Genomic DNA, 9315 nt, shown 5'->3' on the forward strand with positions numbered 1-9315 from the left:
TCTTGCAGTAACCTCCATCTACCAGATTTCTTTTTTATGACAAAGATGGGTATATTCCAAAGTGAATGAGATCCCTCTATGTGTCCTAGTTTAAGTTGTTCCTGCACCAACAGCGTTGCGGCAGTTAACTTTTCTAGGGAAAGCCATTGATCTACCCAAACAGGATCGTTAGATTTCCAAGTTATGGGATCTGCAGAGTTTGAGGGTGCAGGTTTGTCAATGGTCACAGTTAAAAATTTCCCAGGCCGCGTTTATCAAATTGTCCACTGGGTTGGATAGGTGTGGTTAGCCCCACTCCTGATTTACCTAAGCCTTTTTTCCTGGGCAATAATTTTGAGCTAGTATTTGGGCAGTGACGGTGTCATTAGGACTACACATCATTACTCCCATTTGGGTTAGGAGGTCTCGTCCCCATAGGTTAACCGGTATGTGAGGCACAATGAAAGGCTTAATTTGGCCTGAATTGCCTGCAGTGTCCTTCCAGGTGAGAATTTTCGAGCTTTGTTTGGGATTTAAGCTTTGTCCTATTCCCGTCAGATTAGTTACAGTATCAGTAGTAGGCCAGCTGGAGGGCCAAACATCGGAAGCAATAATAGTAACATCTGCACCAGTGTCAATGAGTCCTTCAAATTTCTTTCCGTCTAGCCACAACGTTAGGGTTGGCTTTTTGTGGGTGATGGTCTGGACCCAATAGGCATCTGAAGAGCCAAAACTATGGGAGGTGCAGGCATGGGGGAAAACTGGATTTCGGCGAGGGGAATCAACACAAGTTGGGCAAGCCTATCTCCCAAGGCGATGGGGACAATAACGTTCTCAGTTTTTATTAGAATTTTAATTTCTCCCGTATAATCTGAATCAAGTACCCCTGGAATAACTGTCAGGCCTCTAAGGGCTGAGCTACCTCTTCCTAGAATCAGACCACAAGTGCCTGGAGGCAAGGGACCATGCACACCCATCTTTATTATTTGAAGTCCCATTTCCGGGGTTAGTACTGTGTGGGAGGCGGAACTGAGGTCCAGTCCTGCGCTTCCGGGCGTTGCTCGGCAGAGGTCTGAAACGGATTGTTGTTGCTTGCTGGAAGGAAGTTGACTGCCCCAATTGTTTGTGTCGGGGCCTGAGGCTGGCCCCTCCACCCGTTTCCCTGATGGGGAGGCAAGGTATTGCCCTGAAAATCAGTTTTGGACTTGGACTCATTTGCCCAATGCCTTCCTCACCTGCATCTAGGGCAAAGCCCTGGATGTCTATCAGAGCTATTATTATTTTTTGTCTGACCAGGGGGTGACTTGCAATCCCGAGAGAAATGGCCGGGCTTTCCACATTTAAAACATCCCCTTGTAATAGGCCGTTTTGTGTCATTTAAGAAGTCTTTCACTGTTTTACCACTAAGTGCGGCTGCCATGGCAAGACCCTGTTGATAGGAGGAGCCAATCTCACGCAAAGTCGCACGTATCCATCTAAGTTAGTTTTCTTTTTATGAGGGCGAATGGCGGCCTGACAGGCAGGATTAGCATTTTCAAACGCTAGTTGCTTTAGGATGAGCTCAATACCGCCCTCGATACTACCAAAAAGCCTAGTAGCGGTGGTGGTTAAGCTATGAACAAAATCAGCAAAAGGCTCATCGGGACCTTGTTTAATGGCAGTAAGAGAGACCCCCCGAGTCACCCTTTGCAGGGAGTTTTTTCCAGGCCTTAATGGCTGCTGTCTGGATCTGAGCAAAAAGGCCAGGTGGATAATTCATTTGGGTGTAATTGGAATCATACTCTCCCTCGCCCATTAACATATCAAAGGTCCAGTCATCATTAATTGTCTTAATGTTTTTCTTAGTGGTTTCTTTACAGGCGTCAAAATATTCTGATCTCCATAAAAGGAAATCCCCCCCATGAAGGAGAGCCTTGGCAAGGGTATGCCAATCTGAGGGAGTTAACCATTGCTCTGCCAGTCCCTCAAGGAGGGTAATGGTATAAGGGGCCGTGGCACCATACTGTGACACCGCAGTTTTTAACTATTTCATGTCTGATGGCTTGAAGGGGTTATGTTGTCTGATGGGCTTGTCATAATCTCCACCACCCTTTATAATTTCTAAAACCAGAAAGGCTTTAAGAGCAGAGTGGCTTGAAGGGGTTATGTTGTCTGATGGGCTCGTCATAATTTCTAAAACCAGAAAGGCTTTAAGAGCAGAGGGCGTGGTAGTGGACAAACCACACGAACAGCTGACTATCAGGCTCTGGAGTTCAGCGACTAATGCTCGGCGACGGCGACGGCGCTCTAACTCGACGCGTTGCTGTAAATGGTCAATTTCTGCTTTTAAATGCTCAATGGGAGGAATCGGCGACCGCGCTCTAACTCCACGCGTTGCTGTAAATGGTCAATTTCTGCTTTTAAATGCTCAATGGGAGGAAAAACTGGGAAAGCCTCAAGGGCTGGCAGAGTTGATGGAATAGCATAAGGAGGGGGCCGGGGATGAGCTTCAGAGGGGGCAGTAGGCGCGGCATCAGGCTGGAGCGGCGCGACGTCAGAACTGTTCTTAGGATTTGGGTCTGACTTGTTATAATCAAGATCTGAACTTTTGGAGTGGGTCTTAGATTGTCTAGCTGAATCCTGCTCATCGCTATCAAGGGAAATAAGGTCAACTTCTTCTGCAGAGACTTTTCTAGCTTTTGGGCAGGCGCTATTTTGTAACAGATCCTCTGCCTGTTTTATAGCCACCTCGGTGGGTGCTTCCTTTCTGTCTATTAATTCTTTTATTAAATTCCAATATGAAAAGGCTGTGACCGGAATCTTATCCGGACCAAAAACTTTATAGTAATCCTCTAATGCACTTCCTACTCTCTTCCATCTTTTAATGTCTATCAAGCCTTCCTGGGGAAACCAGGGACAAATTTCTTTAACAAAATCAAAAAAAGAAACAAATCTGTAGTCTTAACCTTTACTCCCCGAGTCTTTAAAGTGTCCTTTAACTGCTTAACATAAAGCTCATGCTGACTCAATTCTTGCCCCATGATCGGACGTTTCCACTTACTTTCGGTTTCAGCCGAGGCAGGTTCCCACGGCGGCTCCGATGTGTCTCAAAATTTGTCGAACGTGTTCCTTTTCACGTCGTCTCCCTCACTGCTGCCTCAGTATCCAGGACCCATGTTGGGTGCCAGATGTCCCGGCCCACAGGACTTTCAATGGGGTACCTGGAGTGAGGAGTGGGGATTGAATGGGGAAAGAGACACAGAGAATGGAGACAAGACAGTGCTCTGATCAAGTCTCATTTACTGAAGCACAAGCATGAGTTTAAATAGAGAATGAGAACAAAGAAGTGAAGAGTGAGTAATCATATCGATCAGAACACAGGGGCCCTGAGTTCTCTAAGGGAGGAATCTACTGATTACTGGAGAGCAGGGCTGTTTACTGGAAAAGAGAACAAGGCCACGGGCCAAGGTTGTGGGCCCCGGCTGTGAGCCAAGGCTGCGGGCTCTGCGGGAGGATGGTAGGCAGAATGGAATGTCACCAACTCAGGTCTGTCAGCAGTTTTGAGAAATGGCTGAAAACCTCATTGAATTTTATGTCTTATATGGTTTAGAAGGAGTACAATATTGTATAATTGTATTAATTCAACTATATACCTAAAAATTTACAGCCAATTTTGAAAGAGATGCATCTTAGCTCTGGAAATTGTTATTATGTCAATGCCTTTGTAATGAAATGCTTCTTCTAATTATATGGTTATTAAATAAATAATTTTAAAAAATTCCTTTTGGTGGTGCTGGGGATTTTACTTGGGCACACACACATGCTGGCCATGCTTTGAGTGAGCTACATCTCCAGTCCTGAATTATTTTCAACTGTGCTTTCAGTAGGTCTATCTAAAAGACTCCCAAATTGTGTAACTCTTATCTCTAAGGGGAAAAGAAAGTCCTTGAATTGTGAATAGGAGATGTGAAGAAGTGAAGACAAGAGTAATTACCATTACAAGTTCTAGCCAGAGAATTAGAAAAAAAGTCAGAACATGGCAGTTTTCAAATGTTCATATGAGTCCATTGGAATTTCTTGACAAGGGTTTCCAAAAGCATCTCTGTATTGGGTTCCTCCTCATTTTTCTTTTGTCTTCCAAGGCTTGACTCTAGAGTGATGGATTCAGGATTTGATTTCAGGTATGTTTGGTAGCTGTTGGAGTAGTTAGAACCAGTGTCATTTCCCTCTCAAAGGCTTCTAGATAAGGAGAGAAAACAAATTTATCCATCATTTTAGAACAATAGGTTGTCTCCCTTAGCTACAAGCAGGCACTACAGTATTTCAGACTGTCCCCCAAGTTCTCTTGGGGCCTCCTGCATGATCAGAGAAACCATATAACATATCTTTATGTGAATTTTTCATTTTATATCTTGGGTAGGGAGGGGGTAAATGGAGGAACTTGCAAAGAAATGAACATCTGGCACCCAGCTTTGCATGGCTCAGCTCACCTATCCAGAATGCTTCTACTCCCACACATAGTCTCTGTTAACTTTCACCCATTCATCTCTGGCCCACAGTCTCACCCCAGGACAGTAAATGCCCCATCTCTCATCCATGTGGGTGAAACACTGGGGCCATCTTTCTCTCCATGCCCCAGAGGCTTGTGGCTTCCACCTCAAGATGATGCCCGGAAGCCCTTCCCTCTGTGGCTAATACTCCGCAGTCAATTCTCCATAGCAGGCCCCACCCCTTGACAAACCAGGCACCTGGGACACACAGAGCAAAATTTGAAGTCTTAATCTGAGCAGCACTTTTTCATTAGGAACAAAATCATCAATGAGAAATAATTATCTAAATAACTTTTTACATGGTGTTAAGCCTAATGTCTGGGAATTGTAATCCCTTGAACTCTTAAAGAAATATATTTATGACTTTACCTTTGGTTATACTTTCCTTTTGGGTGTTTAAGATCATACAGTTGGCCCAAATAAAGCAATTTATTTTTACACTTAAGGTTGTTCCTCAGGGGTCACATGGGCTTGGGAGGAGCCCCTGGGTCCTTTCTTTTAGCAGTTCCATCTATGTGAAGATAAGTCAAAATTCCTACTAAACCATGTCTGGCTTCACTTGGAAGCATGAATGAGATGTTTCCTCTGAGGCGACCTTCCTCTTTGTAGGCTTGACACTGGTTTATGTCCATCTTGTGGGGTCTCCATGTCCTCCCTGAACAAGAGGACAGGTGACTGACTCACCACAGTTACAGGTCATTTTGAGAGATGTTCCGCAGTCACCTGGAACTTAGTCAACCTTGAAGGGCAAGGGGAAAAAAAACTGTCCTTTAAGTCCCTCTGACCACATTAGTATAGGCCTAAAACTATGGCTGTTAAACATCCAATAAGGTTAGTTCCACCTAACCTTTTAATTATCTGGCACTTTTAATTATCATGTGCTATGTAGGTAAGGCTTGGGTAAAAAACCAAATATTCTCAGATAAACATCGACTAGGCATATATTTTGTTCCTTAAACTACATGATTAAACTATGACCATAGAAAATGTAAGATTATGTGTATATTATTTTTGTCTCATCCTTTATATATAACAAACCTAAACTGACCTTCGTCACTTGCTTATTTTGGAAAATATTTCCATTTCCCATATCCTTTTAACATCTTTTACTTTATCATTTTCATTTTTTAAAAAATAATCATGGGACATAATAACATAAACAAATAAATTTTCCATCTATTGTGACACTTATTTTCCTGGGGATGCTAAGCAATGCTTATTCCCTTTTAAGGTTACGGTGTCATTTTAATTTTACCATTATTTATTTATTTTTTCATATTCACGTGTTACAATTGAAGAACATAGGGAAAGAGTGACAGTTCAAAGAATCAGCAATGCAGGCAATGGCAATGCTTTGTGAATGAAAAAATATTTCAAATCAAATTAATACTAAAGCAAACAGGGGAGTTTATTCTTTAATAAATAATTGTTCCTAGTCCATAACTTTGCAATTTAATACACCACAGTTTTCTATCCTTATTTTACAAAATTAACAGTAAGTGTTCATTATCCATTATATGCAATATATAATTTGTGATAATCTCAGATGTAGCTGTAGTTCAATGGTATATTCTAACAAATTCGCTTTAAAGAATTTATTAAAATATAAGTTATTATAAGACATCTTGATCTCAAAACCAAAGTTCTATTATCTTAAGAGGATAGAATTACCATGGAAGAATTAAAAGCTTAATTTTTCATGTCTGAAAATAAGAGTTTTCAAAAGTATGAAAGGACAAGAAGCTTAACTGACTTCACTTTCTGTTTAAATTTACTTTTTTATGTTTCCGTGCATGTTTGGATGTGTGTGTGTGTGTGTGTGTGTGTGTGTTTATGCATGCATGATAAAGGACAGGGGACAATGTTGTGAGTTGATTCTCCAATTCCACCTACATTTATTTATTTTCTGGGAATTCAACCTAGGATACTTGGCTTGGACAGCAGGTGCCTTTACCAACTGAGTCATTTTGACATTCAGAAAATAAGCACTTCTTAAAAACAGATTCACAGGAAAGGTAAAGGAATTAGGCATAGAGATAGAGGAGGAGGTCTAAATATGATCAAAATATATTGCATAAAATTCATCGAAATTCAATACAAAAGAGTCACAATATAAATTAATCATATAAGAATATAATTTCGTTTCTTAGTAATGAAAAAGTAGAGCATCAAATAATCAAGGCGTGTCAAATAAATAGGATATATTAAGTTTATGGCAATGAATTCCAGCGTATGTCTAATGATGGGGAAAGGAACTCTGGCAATTAAAAAGATATTAATCAATTTATGATGTCATTCATAAGAGATAAATATTGAGCTGAGTGTTTTATCCCTAAAATGTATTCATTATCCCAAACAAAGTCATAGTTTAAAAAGTAAAGATACAGATTGAAAACTCAGTGATATATTGAATATTTTATATAAAGTTGGGCAAATCATTCTAGCATGTTTCTTATTCAGCAAACCATAATTTATTATAGGCTTAAAACTTTTTAAATAATACTTTTGTTAATTCTTTGAGAACTTCATACCAATTTACTTTGATCATAGTTCTCCTTCCCCTAACCTCCATCCACCTCCATTTTCCTATTCATCAAACTTTGATTCTTTTCTTTTGTTTCTACTTATTGGATCCAATAGATATTTCCCACATTCTCCTGAGTATTGAACCTGCCCTGGTATGTGATCTAGCAAGTGCCACACATTTAATAACAGCTTCCTCTTCCTATACCAGCCTCTACCATATGCTAATACACCCTCAAATATTGGTAGGACCTCCTGCTCTTCTTCCCTGCTCCCCGCTGGGATTTTGCCTGGCTTGAACTTGAGTTAATCTTGTGTATGCTCTCTTACCTGCTGAGAATTCATAGATAAAACTGCCCTGCTGTTAGGAAAGGACAGTTTCTGTGTAGTTGTCCCTAACCTCTGGCTCTTATAATATTCCCAGGCACTCAAAACTGAACTTTGGGGTAAGTGTTGTGACACTGATGTCCCTTTTGAGCAATCTACAGTCTCTCATTCTCAGCAAATTGACGAGTTGAGGGTCTTTTTTGGTAACTTCTACTGAAAACTAAGAGCTTCTTTGATTAGACTCGAGATATACACTAATCTTGTATCCTAAATGGGTTACTTTTCTTTGAGGTGTTGGCAATGGGATTCCATAGACCCGCCTAAACAAAAAACATTACAATCTATTACCAATACTCTTGGTTACCCTCCAGAAATTGATGGTATGTTCCTACTACTGAAGACAACAAATTGTTCAGTCCCAAAATATGGAGCTACCAAGAAGGTACTGACTTAGAAAACTCATCCCTACTGGCCAGCTTTCATCATGCTGACAGAAGCTAATTATGCTACCTGAGGGAAAAAAATAAACATCATCATGTCTACCTGAGAACCTTGTGAACTATTGGACAGGCAAGCTACACCCATCTGTGCAATCGTGGTGAAACTGCATGGGATTAACCATGCGCCCTCTGATTGCATTTAAAGCCTCCCAGAAAACAGAACCCACATGTGGCATGGGGGTTGCAAACCTCATGGCTTGATAGGTGGTAGGCCATGGGGAAAATCCTACTACTAATATTCTACTAAATGAAAGTAGAAATAAAATGACTTCTAATGGCTTGTCACTATGTCCATATATTATTGTAAGTGTTTAAAAGTCTTAACAATTTACTTTCATGCCCCACATGCAAGTGTGTGAGAATAGTACTTTCAGGACTACAGTTTTCAAGGTTTAAATAATTACACTTCTGTGTTTGAAATTCTATTATCAATTGACTAGTTTATGCAAATATTTTAACATAATAAAATTTTCACAAGACATGTACCTCATTTATGTAAATTTGTTCTTACAATTTTAATAAAATGTTAGTTTTCTGATTTCTCTTGAATGTACATTGATTCTCCACAGATTATAGTTCTTTAGAAAAAGTGCATAATTTATAGTGAGTAAAATTATTTAAATTATTACTTCTCTGTAGAAACTTCGGGATGCTTAATTCAGGAAAATTGCTGCGCATAGAATTTTACTTGATTTCATTTGATTATTTAATAAATGGTATTTCATTTTAGAACTAGTATCTATGTTACCAGTTCATGCTTTACTCCCAAGCGCTGGCATTCTCTGACATAAATATCAACACCGTAATTTGTAGTCATAAATATAAAGACAAAATATTATGTATGAGCCAATAAATCAGCATAATCATAACATTTTGAAAGCCATTTAAATGTATGCTTGCAGCACAAGTGAAAAAATTTTTTTGAAGAAGAAATCAATAACTTCTTCATAAGATCTACTTTACTCCCAAGCACTGGCATTCTCTGACATAAATATCAACACTGTAATTTGTAGTCATAAATATAAAGACAAAATATTATGTATGAGCCAATAAATCAGCATAATCATAACATTTTGAAAGCCATTTAAATGTATGCTTGCAGCACAAGTGAAAAAATTTTTTTGAAGAAGAAATCAATAACTTCTTCATAAGATCTACACAAGATCCAGCCCATCAATATTCTAGCTTTTATTTGGAAGGGTTTTGATTTCCAAACCCTAACAGGTAGCCTATGGAGAATTGGTGGCTTCTGGGGAAGGGCCAAACCAGTTTTCCTTTATGCAGTGGCCACTGATAGGTCCATCATGCTCCAATGAATGTCTTATCCACATAATTACAAGGACAAGACAAATTTGACAGAATGGGGTATTAAATAAGAAAAAAGTGGAATGCTCATTCATTGCTGGTGGGATTGCACATGCTTGCTACCACTATGTAACATAATATCGAGAACTCAA

General features: G+C 39.7%; 1 pseudogene; it reads left to right on the plus strand.

Annotated features, from left to right (window-relative positions):
- The first annotated feature begins 2997 nt into the window (after nt 1–2997).
- Nucleotides 2998–9315, plus strand: part of LOC103724652 — a 90223-nt pseudogene continuing 83905 nt past the window's right edge.

Source organism: Nannospalax galili, unplaced genomic scaffold (genome assembly GCF_000622305.1).
Source record: "Nannospalax galili isolate Female #2095 unplaced genomic scaffold, S.galili_v1.0 scaffold207, whole genome shotgun sequence".
Taxonomy (NCBI): domain Eukaryota; kingdom Metazoa; phylum Chordata; class Mammalia; order Rodentia; family Spalacidae; genus Nannospalax; species Nannospalax galili.